This window comes from Vombatus ursinus, unplaced genomic scaffold (assembly GCF_900497805.2).
Source record: "Vombatus ursinus unplaced genomic scaffold, bare-nosed wombat genome assembly UNPS02014821.1, whole genome shotgun sequence".
NCBI lineage: Eukaryota > Metazoa > Chordata > Mammalia > Diprotodontia > Vombatidae > Vombatus > Vombatus ursinus.
The window spans coordinates 9906127-9922737 of NW_020954599.1; positions in this window are offsets into that span (position 1 = coordinate 9906127).

Here is a 16611-nt window from a genome sequence, read left to right on the forward strand (position 1 = left end):
AGAGAGAGAGAGAGAGAGAGAGAGAGAGAGAGAGGGAGAGTGAGAGACTGGCCATATTATATGGTGAGCACAGCCATTTTACCTATCTTAGATGAGATTACCATTCTGTCTGGCTCTCCATTTTAGTATAATTTATTCACATTAAAATTATTGCACGAGTGATCTTTTTTTTTTGGATAACCGCACAAATTAATTTTTATCACCAATTTGCAATTATGTTATGTCATCGTTTGTACTTATATCGGTATAGCTATTTGGAGATAAAAGTGGGCATGGAAGGGGTTCATTAGTGGTCCATTTTCCCAACCCTCAGTGATTAATAACTTCTCCCTTCTTCAACAGCACAGTAGCCTGAACACAAGGTGAAGAGAAGAGAAACAGAGACAGAAAGAGAGAGACAGAGACAAGAGAGAGAGAGGGATGAGGGAAAGGAAGGAAAGAGATGAGAAAGAAAGGGGAGTTAGGAGGGGAGACAAAGGAAGAGGGGGAGACAGAAAGAGATAAGAGAGAGGGGAAAGCTCAAGTCTGAGCTGTATAAAGGCAATGTAGCATTCACTCTTTTTCTTCTCCTCTCCCACTCTCTGTTTTCAGTTCAATGCACAGAGGAAGCTGTTTCAGTTCAATGCACAGAGGTGCAGTCGTATAAGAGCAATAACTTGCAAGAGGGACTTTTTTATCATTATTATTATTGGTGGGGGTGGGGAAGGAGGGAGTCATCAATCCATGCATGCATCCGTCTGACTTCACAATCCAGCAAGACTGAGTTCACATCCCTGCTAGATATGACATGTAGAGAGCCATCACCCAAGAGTATCATTTTTAGCCACATTTGGCTCTGTTGCCCTTGTGAGGTTGTCACCCTACCAAAGGTTGAAGAACTGGCATACAGCCCTGTATTTTTTTTCCCTCCTGCTGCACACTTCACTTAGCACAGCACAATCCACCTGACAACTCTCTGAAACCCTCTTGACTGCTTGTCTGGCCTTATCTAGAGTTAGTGTGTGAAAAGCAGTATTTCTATCAATATATGGAACCCACAATCACCAATGTGGGGTCCGGGCTGAAAATAATGAAGGGGAAAACAGCAAACAGAACAAGACTAAGGAGTGTCAGAGCATTTGGAGCGGTCCTTGCTAAAGTTGACAAATATGTTTAGTCTTTAACTATTGTGACATTAACACAATTGCAAAGAAAAAAACAAATCTTTACTCATTTAAACAAAGTCTAATTTCTCTACCTTTGCTACTATATTAGGTTAACTCGGGGGTTCTTAACTTGGGGTCTGTGAGCTTGGAAATTTTCATGTTTCTAGAAGTGCATTTCACTGTAATTAGTTTCATTTGTAATGCTCTGTATTTAATTTTAAGCATTGAAAAGTATTATTCTGAGAAGGGGCCCACAGCCTTCATCATACTGCCAAAGGTTTCCATAACACAAAAAAGATTCAGAACCCCTATGGTAACTTGTTAAAATGTGGCATTTCTACAAATATGCAATTGCTTGTGAGACAAACCTTATTGGGAAGACTGAGTTTTGGTTATACTCAGTTTTGAAAAGATCATATGATCACCTTTCCTTTCTTGAGAAGTTACCCAACATATACATTTCCCATGGGATCCTTTATATGCACCTCTGCCTACCCAGAAGATACCCAAGCCTAACAACAACAATTATATGTGTGTGTGTATAATATATATATATAATATATATATTTACATATAATATATATGTATACATAATATATGTACACACATAAATACACATACATACATATATACACACATACATGCATTATTTGTATATATATATTCACACACATACATACATTTTACACACACACACACACACACACACAGAGGATATAAAAGTGCAAGTTCTCAATGGCTGTTTTTTGATGGAGCTGAATTCCACAGGCTCACTTTGTTTAAAATATCCTGAGCACACCAAAAAAAAAAATGTAAATGTTTATAAAGGTTTCTGCCACTATAGGCAATATTATCTTGGATGCAGAGAGCAAGGCAGTTCCCTCCCATCCCAACAGTGTTGATAATGCAAACAGTTACGAGTTGATGTGTGGAATTCCCAGCAGTTTAATCTTGCTAAAGTTCTTCCCCTTTTGAGCCCCCCCCCTTTCAATCTTTCAATTAGAGATCTGTGAAAACAAACAGCCCTATGTGTTTTCTGCATCTACTGAGGAGATACAGTGTGGTGAATGCTAGTGGTAATCATACAGCAGCAGCAGAAGGGGAGTTATGTAGGACTTTGTAAATAAAGGGTTTAATTTTTTCTGTAAATGCTAAAAAAGCAGTAACCCAAGTAGCAGCTAGAAGCTGAGGACTCAGAGACAGTATAAATGATGCTAATAAATGTTCTTAAACAACTTCTTGGTAAGTACACTCATTCTAATATGGAATAACTCACCAAAGGTAGGTCTATCAATACAGGGAACAGTGTTCATTTTACCAAGGAGTCCAGTGGCATGGAGGAAAAGAAATGAGAAAACCATTTGTAGCAAGTGAAATGTCTCTGAAACCTTTGGGGATTTAGCATCTGTGGGGGCAAAAAGTCAAAGAAAGACTTGGTACAAATACCAATACCAATGGAAACATCTGAAAAAATTTTCATGTGATGAGTGGTGGTCGTCCTTATGACAATCCTTTCTTTTTGTTACATGTTGTGGTGGTTTCTATCTTGGGGTAGAAATTTCTAGACTCTTTAAATATGAGATGTCATGATGAGTTTGATCCTGACTTTAATAACCATTCTTGAATAATGACCATCCTAAATTTTCCTATAAATTATCTATAAAATCCCAGGTTTTCTTAATCAGGGGTCCCTGAACATTTTTTAAATATTTCAATAACTGCTTCAGTATAATTGGTTTCCTTTGTAATCCTATGTATTTCATTTTATGTCTTTAAAAAACATTATTCTGAGGAGGGTCCCAAAGGCTTTACCAGATTGCCAAAAAGACCCATGACAAAACAAAATAAAATTAAGAATCTCTGCTTGTGTCCCACTATTATCAAGAGGCTTTTGTCTCTGTGAGTTAGTTTATTGTCCAGCCAAATGGCAAAACAAGTCTTGCCCTCATAGTACACAAGATGAAAATGAGTTATCTCACCATATGATGTTAACCACATTATGTGGTAGGAACCCAATCATTATTGCAATTATTTGTACATGATGGTATTACTGGTACTAAGGCTTTTAAATGATTCAGAAAATAGTAACAGATCTTTTTTGTATAGGGGGTCTGAGACCACGTAAGAAGGTGGCATACTAGTATATTAGCATTTTCTCACCTTAGGTAAGTCAGTTTATCTATGTAAAAGGTGTTGGCTTTCTTTTTCCAGTGGAAGTGGGACAACCAGATGGAAACTATAGTTAGCTAGCGATAGATGCAGGAAATGATATTGCTCTACGTGAACTGACTGGTTCTTAATCCTTTTTCTATCTCTCTATGCTGACTATTTTTCAGCCTCAGAGGTGTGGTGCTGAATGATGTGAGATGAGAGAGATGGTGTAGGGTGGGCAAGGGTGGAAGGAGGATGGGCTGGAGAGTAGATGTGATGGGTAAGAGATCCAGCTGCTGCAAAATTCTTTTCTCCTATTGAGAATATAAACTCCTTGAGAGCAGTGAGTTTCTCTGCAAATAGACAGTGGGCATTTGATAAATATTTTCAAAATATAATACTATGGAACCATAAAACTGGAGGGGACTCTGGAGAACATTTAATATAACCCTGTCATTTGGCAAATAAAGAAAATGAATCTCATGGACGTCAAGTGACTTATTCAAGATCATAGAACTAGTCAGTAACCCAGCTGGGTTTAGAACCAAATTCTTCTGACTTTTCTTCCAGTGCCTTGTTCTCCATGTAGCACTGAAAGTTCGTGTCTTTTCCTATCCCTCGGGCATATAAAATGTCATAAATTTCCTTCCAACACCCCTATTCTCTGCTCAAAAACATATAGTGGCCTCTTATTTGTTAAATACAGAACAAAGTCCAATTCAGCATGGCACTTATTGTCCCTGCCTCTACAATTTTATTTCAACCTGTCACCTTATATAAAACTTCCATATTAACCAAATGCCACTCATTATTACTAGAGCATGCCATGCACGTCACTACTGTACCTTTCCTTGTTATGTTTCCCCTCAAGAAGCCTGTCCTCACTTCTCATCAATTTTACAACTCTGTCTTCACTGCCTATTCTTGTCTCTTAATTCCTACATCATTTATTGCCTGTAACTTAGTAAATGATGCCTTATTTTGGAACCTATCTCTTGATATATGGTTCCCATTTGCCCAACTAGATTATGAGCTCATTGAAGTTAGACACCATGTCCTGTGTCCCTTACCTCTTTGCAATTTCAGTATTTGGCATAGTGCCCTAAACATGATGGGCACTCATTCATTTGTTCTTGAAAATGAAATACAAAAACAATTAGAGAGATCTTTACATAGTAGTGTAGGGTATTCTGGTATATTTCTTCTCTCCAGAGGGAAAAATGGTCCTACTCCTAACAAAAATAGCCCTTCTATTTATGCTCTCAATCCCCTCCCTCTCCTTCCCATTAACCCACTTCCCCTCTTCCACTCCCTTCTCCCCCAACATTGCTCCATTAATCATCCCCTTGCAATCAATTATGCAGTATTGGAGGCTGGCAAATGATATGGATGAGGATCTAGCAAAGGAGATTGAGAATTGGGCCAAATACCAATGAAAGAACCAAAAGATATCAGGATCACAAAAACCCAGAGAGGAACCCAACAGTGCCAAATGCTGCAGAAAGGTCAAAAAAAATGGGGACAGAGAACAAGGCACTGAGAATTGATTTGGCAATTAAGAGATCAATGATAACTTTGGAGAGAGTAGTTTCAATTGAGTGATGAGATTTGAAACCAGATTGCAAAGAGCTGGGAAGTGAGAGGAGAGGAAGTGGGAAACAACATCTCCCTTGGAATTTGACTGTGAAAAGAACAGATGTGAGATGACAGCTTAAGAGGACAGCTGGATCAAGTGATACTTTTATTTAAAGGGTATTGAAGGCCTGAGCAACTTTGTAGTTTACACGAAAGGAGATAGTAGGTAGAAAGAGATTATAGTTTTACAAGAGGGAGGATGATTGTGGGAGCTATCTGCTAAAAGAAATGGGAGGGAGGGAGATCTAGGGTACAAATGGAGGCATTGGTTTGGGAAGGAGAAGGGCCATCTCTTCATCAGAGTAAAGGAGGAAAGAATGAGTGATGATTCAAGGAATTTTGAAATAGAAAGTAGAAGAGAGGAAGTCTTTCTTTGATACCTTCACTCTTTTCCTCTCTACCACCTTCTTCCCCTTAACTTAAATCTTTTCTGACCTCCCTCAAACTTCATAGAGTGGAGGAATCTCCTCTCAGCCCTTCTATCCCTCAAGCTAGCCAACTATCTTTCTCCCACTCTTCAACACTATTGTCACTCTTTACCTTCACTGTCAGAAAGCTTACAACATGTAATGATAGCTAACAAATACATAATGTCTTAAGGTTTGCAAAGTACTTCGTATATGTTTCATTTGTTCTCACAACAATGAAGGTACAATTATTCATTCCATTTTACCCATGATGAAACTGAGGTTGAGATAGCTTAAGTGGTTTATCAGAGGTCATACAGCTTGTACATGTCTGAGGCTGAATGTGAAATTAGGTCTTCCTGGTTCAAAGTTCAGTACTCTATCCACTCTATCACCCACCTGACTAAACAGGGTTAGCTTTTGCCAGTAATTAGGGATATGGAAGGAAATCATCCTTGTCTGCTAAAGGGAAGGCCTTTCTTGAGTGAAGAAAGAAAATCAGTATTATCTGAAAGGAGGGTTTATTACCAGAGTGTCCTTAAAATGCTAAGATGAAAAGGGGATCCAGTTGTCAAAGAATGAAAAGCTGAAGGAATTTGTTGGAAATTAATTTAAAAAAAAAACAAATTGCAGATGTCTAGCAAGCTGACAAGTTATCTTTCTCAAGTAGGTTCCTTGAAGTTTAAATCTTGTGACTGTGGAGACTTACTTCACACTCATTTTCATCCATGACCCATCCCCATATGTCTCCGATGACCTATATAGTTTCAGGAAGACCCCATCACTTTCTCCTCACTCAGTCACCCACCATTCATAAACTGTTTGCTCCTTGAAGGCAGGGAATGTCTTTTGCCATGCTTTGTATCCCTAGTGCTTAGCACAGTGCCTGACACACAGTCTGCATTTAACAAATGCTTGTTGACTGACTGACAAGCCATAGTCCCCTACAGAACCACCCATTTATTTTTTACTTCCTCAAAGATTGGCTCTTATCCACCAAACACCACTGGAACTAGTTTTTCAAAAGTTACCAATGGCATTCAAATCCCAGATCGGCTGGATTAATTTTTTTTCATTTTTTCTCCCTCAGACCACAGTGTCTTCACTGAAAAAGAAGCACAGAAGCTCTGAGTTGGATGGGCCTCCAAAGATCATCCCATGTAAGCCAATCCTATCAAATAAGCATTAAGGACCTACTTATGTGCCAGTTATTGTGCTAAGCCTAGGGATACAATTAATAAAAAGATAGTCCCTACCCTCAAGGAGCTCAATCTAAAAGTAGAGGTAACACAATAAAAGAGGCAAGACACTGGGATGGTGGGGAACCAGAGGGTAACTAGTGTGGTGGCCATTGTGTTCTATGGAATTGAAACCAGGCAGAGCAGCAGATGCCAAGTAGAGTCATGTGAAAATCCAGTTTATGCCTTCTATAAAGGAAGGCACTGGGAGGAGTTTTATAATCCACGCTATAGGCCTTCAACTGGGGGGGGGGGAAGAAGATGGCTGATCAAGTTTTGAGCCAGCGGTAGGGAACCTGCAGCCTCAGGGCCAAACGTGGCCCTCTCAGTCCTCAAATGAAGCCCTTTGACTGAATCCAAACTTCACAGAACAAATCCCCTTAATAAAAGGATTTCTTCTGTAAAACTTGACTCAGTCAAAGGGCTGCATTTGAGGACCTAGAGGGCCCCATGTCACCTTGAGGCCATAGGTTCCTTACTTCTGGTTTGAGCCAATAGCATGGTGATGAGTTTAGAAGTGACGAGCTGATCCTGTTAGGGGTATCTTGTTCCATGGAATTAAAATCAGGCAATGCAGCATATGCAAAGTTTAGCCATAACTAAATGGGAATCTCCCGCTTCAAAGTTCTCAAAATTGGTCATTCTAGATCTACTTGAAGATTTCCATTTACTAAGAAGCTACTTCCTCCATGGCAACCCATGGCAATTTTGAACAGCACTAAATGTTAGGAAACATTTCATGAAATCAAGCCAAATCTTTGCAGCTTAGATATTTATTTCCTCATTCTGCCTTCTGGAACCAAACAGAAAACACTTAATTATTTTTTATTTTTGCATATAACAAACTTTTAGAACTTGGAGACCTTTCTTTCTAGTCCTGAAGGTGGTGTGCTATAGCGGGGAGAGTTTACGACTACAGTTAGGAAACCTGAGTTCAAATCCTGCTTCAAACTGTTACAAGTTCTGTGACTATAGACAAATGTATTGTTTCAGATCTTAAATTTCTTCATCATTAAGATAGGGAAAATAATCTTTGCATTACCTACCTCATGGGATTGTTTAAAAAAAATGCTTTCTACTATCCTAAAGCACTGTACAAAACTGAGTTAGTATTATTATTATTATTACTCTAAAATCTACTCTTTTCTAAGCTAAACATTCTTTGTTTCTTCTCTTCATCTTTTTATAGCATGGTTGACAGTCTTCTCAGCAACCTGGTTGCTCCTGTGGAGCCCCTTCATCTTGTCATCATTCTTCATGAAAGAAAATAATATGCAGAACTGAATGTGGTTCTCTTGGTGTGATCTGACATTCCTCCCACTTTTGTCTCATCTGCAAATTGTATATACATGCCAACTATGCCTTAATCTATTTCACTTTTTAATATCTTAAATAGAAAAGGGCCAAAGACAGACAGATCTCTAGGATACTCACTGGAAACCTTATTTCAGTTTAACAACAAGCCAATATTGATTATACTTTGTGTGTGAACATCCAACCAATTCTGGATCCTCCTAGGTAAATTATCATCTTGGCCACACATCTCTACTCTGTTCACAAGGATATCTGTAAGAGACTGACAAATGCTTGGCTAAATTCTTGGTTTATTATGGCCAGAACATTATGCTGAATACCAGCAACTCTGCAAGAAGAAGGAAATGAAACTGACCTGGCATGAACCATTTCTGAGGAAGCTATGTTGTTAGATATAACAGCTTCTCTCTCTAAATTTTTATAAGCCATTCCATTAATAATAAAGCTCAGAATTTTGACAGAAGTCTCAGAATCTGAGTTGGAGAGGAACTCAGAAATCATCTGTTCAATAAAACCAAACTCATTGGCCAATGGTCTTTAAACCATACCATTTTCCCTATTTTGAAAATCAGGAGAGCCTTTCCTGTTCTCCAGTACCATGACATTTCTACCATCTTCTACATTTTCTTTTGTTTTTAAAAAATAGTCATTTTCAGTGACTCAGCAACATAATTCAAACAGGACTGGTGCCTTGAAGTTTGGAAGGAAGGTTATTGTCTTATCTTCCACTCTATTGACAGCTCATTGATAACTATTTGTATCAGGATCCTGCCCCTTTCCACAATTATTTTCCTTAATTGAGAAAAAGAAGAAAAATTAAAGAAGAATAATTTGATTTTCTCTAAGGTACTTATTATTTTGTCATCCACCCAAAGCAGGAGTTCTATTCCTTTTTCAAAGTTTCTCTTAGACCCCCAAAATTCTGGGGGGAAATAAAGCTTTTTGAGTTTCCTTAGCATTTATCTCTAACTTCAGTTCATTCTGAGCTTTACTACTTCCAACAATATACTTAGAAGACGATTCTACCCTTTTGTATACCTACTTAATGTCTGCCATTGCTTCCATATTTTGTATATTTCCTTTTTTATTCTAAATTAATCCTTATGTATCCACATCATTTCTTTATAGACCTATTCCATTTCTTCCATATCTGATGCATTTGTGCTGGGCTTTGGAATTGTTTTATTGCATATATCTAGTCCCTTTTGGCTAAACTTCACCTAGAAAATTCTACAAAACGAATCGATCTTTTTTTTAATGGACAGATCTTCAAACTTTGTGTAATGATAACATTTTTAAGGTATTGTAGGTACAATGCTAAATTCATCACCCTCTTAGTTCATATTTGACATTGGGAAGAACTGAGAAATTCGCAAGTCATTGAACATTTAACAAAGGAGGTTTACTTTGCCCTAAGCAGTATGAATATGAAAAAAAGATACAGTAGTACATAGCTTCTCTGGACATAACCCTGCTCATTTACTCATCTGGTGAGTAAGTCATCCGCATTTGGCAAGTCTAATGATCTCAGCAATCCACCAAGTTTGAGAGGTCCAGATTATATGTAGCGGTGAATTGTTAGACCTCTCAGATAAGAAGCTGAAGCCAATCCAATTGTGTGAGAAGAGGAAGTTGGGGCCTAAGAAAGTTGTTAGGAAAATGCTGGTTCTGAAGTCAAGACTTTTTTTCCCCTTCTAAATTTGGTCTCATGATAATTTCATCTATTTCTCTCTACCTGTGCTTTTATTTTCATTCCTTCCGATCTTATTCATGACCTTTTTCTATCAATTATCTCCTCTCATTGCCTCTGCAATGTTTTTGTCTCTGCTGGCTATTACACCTTTTCCACGTTTCTTCTATGTAGATGTATTACAAAATGATATAGCTATGCTTTATCTCCCTTTCAAGTTCTAGTCCTATATTTCCAGCTTCCTTTTTTATCTATTTAACTGGATGAACAGATGCAGAAACAAAATCATTATTGTTCCCCATGAGCTTACTCATAAACTCATTATCCTCCAAACTTTCCTGTTTCATTTGAGAGGGTCATCACCCATCTAGTCACCAAAGTTCACAATCTCATCGTCATCCTTAATTCTTCAATCAGTTTCACTCCCCATTACCCATATCTGATCAATTAATAAGTCTTATCAGTTCTCCCCCAACAATATAGCTCACATATATCTCATTCTTAGCACTCACATAATCACCAAACTACTTGTAGTACTTGTCTGGACTATTGGTCTTCTGATTGGTTTTCCTAGTTTTAGTTTCTCCTGTTTCTAATTTATCCTCTACATGGCCAACAAAATAATCTTCCTAATGCACATGTCTGACTAGGTCACTTCCCTCCTCAGAAATCTCCCTATTGCCATTAGGATTAAAATATAAGCTCCTGAGTTGCTATGTAAAACTCCTCACAATCTGGATCTAGCTTAACTTTTCAGGCATTCCACGTTATTCTCCTTCATGCTCCTTGCTGTTCCCTGAACATGGCATTCCATTTTTTTGTCTCTGTGCCTTTCACAAGTTGTATCTTATGCCTTGGATGCTTTCTCATCTCCCTCACTTCTTAGAATTTTTAGCTTCTTTCACAAATCAATTCAGGTGTGCCAACCACTGGGATACATTTTCTGATCTACATGGCTATTAGTACTCTTACCCTCCTGGTTTTATCTTATTTTCACTTATCTGTGCACATCTATTTCCAGAATATAATAGCCAGAGTTCCTTGAGGGTAAGGACTGTTTTTTCATTTTTTTATTTGTATATCCATTGCCCAGAATAGTGTTTTGCACAGAGCAGATGCTTTCTAAATCCATGTGGAATTGAATTAGTTTTAGATTGTATTGAACTGAAATTGATTGAATGAATGTCCTTTTAGAACCTAAAATTCAACATAGCAAACACAAACTCATATTTTTTCCCATATACCCACTTTCTTTTCCTAATATCCTTGTACTTTTTAATGGCATCATCACTCTCCCAGATAATCACTCTCAAAATCTTAGAGGTATCATCTCCTATACCTAACAAACACCATCTTTTGTGCTAAGTCCAGATAGGCTGTCAATGTCTCTTGAATCAATCCCTAATGAATATTAGGCTCTCAGAGTTGGAAGACCCTTAAGACTATTCAGTTCAATCCATACATACAGGAATACACTCTTTTATAATACTTCAACAAGTGGCTACCCAGCCTTCTCTTTAAAATCTCTATTAAGGTCAACCTACTATCCCCTAAGGTATCTGATTTCATTTTGGGAAAGGTCTAATTGTTTGAAAGCATTTCTTTACATCAAGAAGAAATTGGCTTCTATGCAAAATCTTAGTTCAATTTAATTCAACATATATTTATTAACTTCTAATATGTGCAAGACATTGTTCTAGGCACTGTTATAAAGGGGATTATGGGAAAGATCCATGTTTCAGTTTGGAGTTAAATAAAATGAGTTCTAGGATCCCTTCTAACTGGAAGATTCTGGGATTCTAGAGTCATAATGTAATGCAGAAATAAAAACTTGTGCTTAAATCCTGCCTTCAGATTTACAGAATCATTTCTTTACAGAATCCTGTGAGATACAGTAGACAGCTCAATTGCTGTTATCCTCATGTTATAAATGAGGAAATGGGGGCTCAAAAAAGTTGTGAGTTGGAGAGTCATGGAGTTAGGGTTGTAGGTAGGACTTGAACATAGATCTCTCCTAACTCTAGGTCCACCTATCCCCTACTTTACAAAGATACCTTCTGGGGCAAGGCAGAACAAACCTCATCTTTCTTCTACAAGACAGCTTCAAACCTTTGAGGAAAGCAATTGTGTTCTCCCTAATTATTTTTTCCAGGCTAAGCAACACCAGTCCCTGCAACTAAATCCTAAAATGGCATGGTTTCAAGAATCCACACCATCATACTGCTCCTCCTCTGGATTCTCTGCCAGTTGTTAATTTCCTTCCTGAAATGTGGTGCCCAGAAGTAAATATAATACTCTAGATATCATCTGATTAGGATGGAGTATGGTGGGACCATCACCTCTTTTGGAGACATTATACTACTAAATGCCAACTCAGATTGCATCATCTTTGGGGGCTTTGCCACATCACGCTATTGATGCATATTGGCATTTCAGGCAACTGAAGCTCTCACATTATCACAAAAACTAGTCTAATTGCACTTCCTTTTTCTTGTACTTGTGAAATATGTTTTTAAATTCATGTGTTGTGTTATTTAGATATATAAATATACATATATTTATAAGATTTTATTAATTCCCACTGCTATTATTATAGTTAAGACTTTCTTGCTTATGACTGCTTCCATTGCTGAGTATGCTCCAACCTGATCTTCCATTTTCCCATTTCTCCCCCCTTCAATGAATCCTCCACAGTAACCCCGGATGAGTCATCATAAGGCACTCCCATCATATCACTCTCCTGTCCAAAAACCTTCAACAACATTCAATTATAAAAAAAATAAATTACAAACCCTTCAGCCTGGTCTCCATAATGATTCACATTTATGGTCTCAGCCTATATTTCTAACATTAGATTCCTTCTATCCTCATACAGATAGTACGTGTGCATGCGTGGTTCCGCCAAACTGGATGATACACCATACCACAGATTCCTATGAAGCATTCCCTCCATATTTTGTCCTCCCCACCCCCAACACCCCCCCCAATTATTTATCATTGTTATGCTCTTACTCACCTCTGGGCTCTTGGTCATACTATCCCTTCTGTTTAATGTGTCCTCTTGCACTATCTGGAATCCCTAACCATTCTACAAGTTCCAAATCAAATGCTACCTCCTGCAGAGAGCTTTTTCTGACTGGTTTCACCACTCTGCCAAATAGATGTGACCACTCACAGTTCTAGGACCCCATCCCACTTTTTACCTCCATGTGATTGCATCTATTAGTGCATTTATTACAGTCTGCATTGTGTTTGTGTCATTTGTGTACCTCTCTCATGCCCACCCCTTGCCAAAATATTTAGACAAGTGGACATGACCTTAAGTTCCCATGGGCAAGAGCTACATGTTTTCCATATCCCCAAGCATTTTATATCATAGTGGACATTAAACATTTCTTGAATGGAACCAAAATGAGTTGAATGGAGCTTGATTTCTGAAAGTACTCAACTCACAGGCACAGAGATGTTAAGTGATTTGTCCAAAGTCACACAACTAGTAAGTGGCTGAGATGGGATTTGAACCCAGGTCTTCTTGACTCCTGACTTAGTGATCTATCTACTACACCACATTGCCACTCACATTGTCCACTCAGATGGGACACATTTTCTGGGCACATCTTCTCGCAACATTAATGATGCCGCTTTCTTCCCTTCTATGCCACCCAAATTGTACATCATGATTCCTAACCCTCTCTCTACCTCCCTTCTCCTCTCTCTCCCTCCCTCTCCTACTCTCCCTCTCCCTCCCTCTCTGTGTTTCTCTCTCTCTCTCCCGCCTCTCCACTGCCCCCTCTCTCTCCCCCCTCTCTTTCCCCTCCCCTCCCTCTCTCTCTCTCTCTCTCTCTCTCTCTCTCTCTCTCTCTCTCTCTCCCTCTCTCTCTCTCTCACACACACACACATTTCTACTGCGTAACTGTCTAATAGAAGTTGTCCCATCCTGCAAATGATATTTATCTTTTAGAGAAATAAACTTCTCTTTTAATTTCTCATCAGCTATAGCTATTACTAAATATCAATGTAATCTATGAGGCAGAGGGGAGTGTGCCCTTTAGCACCTATTCACCCAAAGAAAGGTATAGACAACAATGGTCTCCAAACTAAATAAGGGACATTTTGCTTACAGCTGGGGCCCTGGCCTTATTTCAAGTAACCACACACAAACTTCAAGGAAACTTTCTCCCTGCAGAAGAATTCCTCCTCTTTGATGAGACCAAGAATGGTACAGGTCTCTGCAGTGGTCCCTTTTAATCATCTTTGCCCACTGTTTCAAAGTAACATTTGGAGCTAAGATGTTGACTTACCATTCATGGATCCACTTTCCCTCCACCTCTTTATAAAATAATGATCTTTAATAGTGATTAAAGCAACTAAGTGAATCAGGCTAGCACCCGGATGACAGCCGCTCATTCATCATGCTTTGACTTACAGTCCCATCACCTGGTACCAAGACAATTCCTTTCTCCTTCTTGGTTCAAAGAGCTTTATAAATATTACCTCATTATCCTCCAAAAGAGTACTTGGAGGCCATCAGGAAGCAGGCAAAGTGACAGGAACAGCCAGGAGTAGGGTAGGTGGGTAAATGATTTACCTGAAAACATAGATAAAGTGGCAGGCTTGGGCTTAGGATCAAGATGTCCAGGTGACCAGATTTCATGTTTTATGTCTTGTTTTGTTTTTCTCAACAGGACCACAGGCCCTCCCAAAAGGGCCAAAGGAGAAGGATAATTAATTATCTCGTGAATCCAGGGAAGTATATATTCTACTAACAAGGTTCATTCAGGCAAGTCATTTGGATTGACTGGGTTCCTCTGGGCTATCTATGTGACTTAAATAAAATGAGGTTACGAGCAGCAAGTAAACATCATCCAAATTGGCTATCTACATAGCCTTGAATTCATCAAATGATTGCCCAGCCCACCAGCTTGGCTTCAGTTGGGTAGACCTTTTCTTATCCTATTTTAATTTGTAGCTTGGTTTTATCATAAATGGAAAACTCCCTTCTACTTCCTTGTTTAAGCTGAATATCAGGAAATAACTTTCTGACAATCCTGTGAGAACAGTATTCCAAAGGAAGTGTTAGAAATAACCTCATTTAACACATATATAACTAGAGCAAAGAAAACACTGGAAAGCATATTGGAAGAAATCCTGAACAGGCCCCAGCAAGATTTAACAGGTGCTTCTGAGCCTAATTGCTAAGGTTCTGTCATCACAGTATACATTTTTAGAATATTGGATGAAACTAAGCTGCATATGAGTGGTGTAAGTGTTGTAAAAAGTGACTTACCCATTTGAGCATCTCCAAACTTCTGGTACATGTTAGATGAACTTCCTCTTTTTTAATTAAATTTTATTTTTTCTATTAAGAAATATGTATTTTCTCTCCCTTCCACTGCCCCCCCATGAAGAAGAGGAAGAGGAAGAGGAAAAAAAAAAAACAAAACCCTTGTAACGAATATGCAGAGTCAAGCAAAACAAATCCCCATATTTTAGCCATGTCTACAAATGTGTGCCTTATTAGGCATATTTAGTTTATTGCATACTTCCAGTCAAGAGATTGGAAGCATTCCTCATCATGGGGATTATCGAGTCGTGGTTAGCCATTGAGTTGATCAAAGTTTTCAAGTCTTTCAAATCAAGCAATGTTGTTGTAAATACAAATTATTCTCCTGATTCTATTCACTTCACTCTGTATCAATTCATACAAGCCTTCCCAGGTTTCTCTGAAACCATCCTCCTTATATTCATATATCAGAGTTTAAAGAGACTCTGATGTTTGTTTTTCTGTTGTTTTTCAATAGCATTCAACTCTTCATGACCCCATTTGGGATTTTCTTGGTAAAGATTCAGGAGTGGTTTGTCATTTCCTTCTCCAGCTCATTTTACAGATGAGGAAACTGAGGCAAACGGAATTAAATGACTTGCTCAGGGTCACACAGCTAGTAAGTGTCTGAGGTCAGATTTGAACTCAGAAAGATGAGTCTTCCTGACTCCAGGCCCTGCATTCTATCCACTGTGCCACCTAGCTGCACTGGAAGAGACTTTAGAGGGCAACAAATCTGACCCCATCATTTTGCTGCTGAAATATAGAGAAGCTAAATTATTTGCCCAGGGTCACACAACTAATAAGTACCTGAGGCAGTATTTGAACTCAGTTCTTACCTAATGCCAAGCTTAATACCCTATCTACTATACTACACTACCACTCAAATTGTTCACTGCCAAATTGGATGTGGCTTCTGGACACATCTTTCTTCAATCCTACTCTCTCTCATGTCCTTCCCTTACCATAACTTCTTCCTTTTTTAAAAGCCAGATAGGGGCAGCTAGGTGGCACAGTGGATGGAGCACCAGTCCTGAAGTCAGGAGAACCTGAGTTCAAATCCGACCTCAGACCAAGCACTTGACACTTATTAGCTGTGTGACCCTGGGCAAGTCACTTAACCCCAATTGCCTAAAAAAAAGCTGGATAAGATGTTTTCCCCATATACCTATTGGTTTTTCATATTTAAAGGTTTCCTTTAATTTCTGTTTGCCTCCACCCCCAAGAAAGAATAAAGGAACCAAAATTTTACCCACCAATAGTCTACCCCAACCAAAAACAAGCGAAAAATCTGAAATGAGATTAGGCAGCATTAATAGAAATTTCTTTGCCATTCTGAGAGGGCTGGGGCAATTTCTCTTCCTATGATTTTTTTTTATCCTGGTAAAGCCATATGGAATATTGGGTTTGATTCTGGGCACCACATCATAAGAAGCTCACTGAGAAGCTAGAGAGCTTCTGAAGGAAAGTCATCACGTTGGTGAGGAGGCTTATGAAATACAAGAAATTGGTTGAAGGAACCGAAGATCTTTAGCTCAAAGAGGGGAAGGATTAGGGAAGCATGAAAACTTTCTTCAAGGATGTGAAGGTCTGTCGTGGGGAACAGAGAGTGGAACTTGGTCTGCTGATTCACAGGGAGCACTGGGTGCAAGAACAGGACAATGCAAAGAGGCAGATTCCAGCTCAGTATGAGAAGGAAAGATTTTGC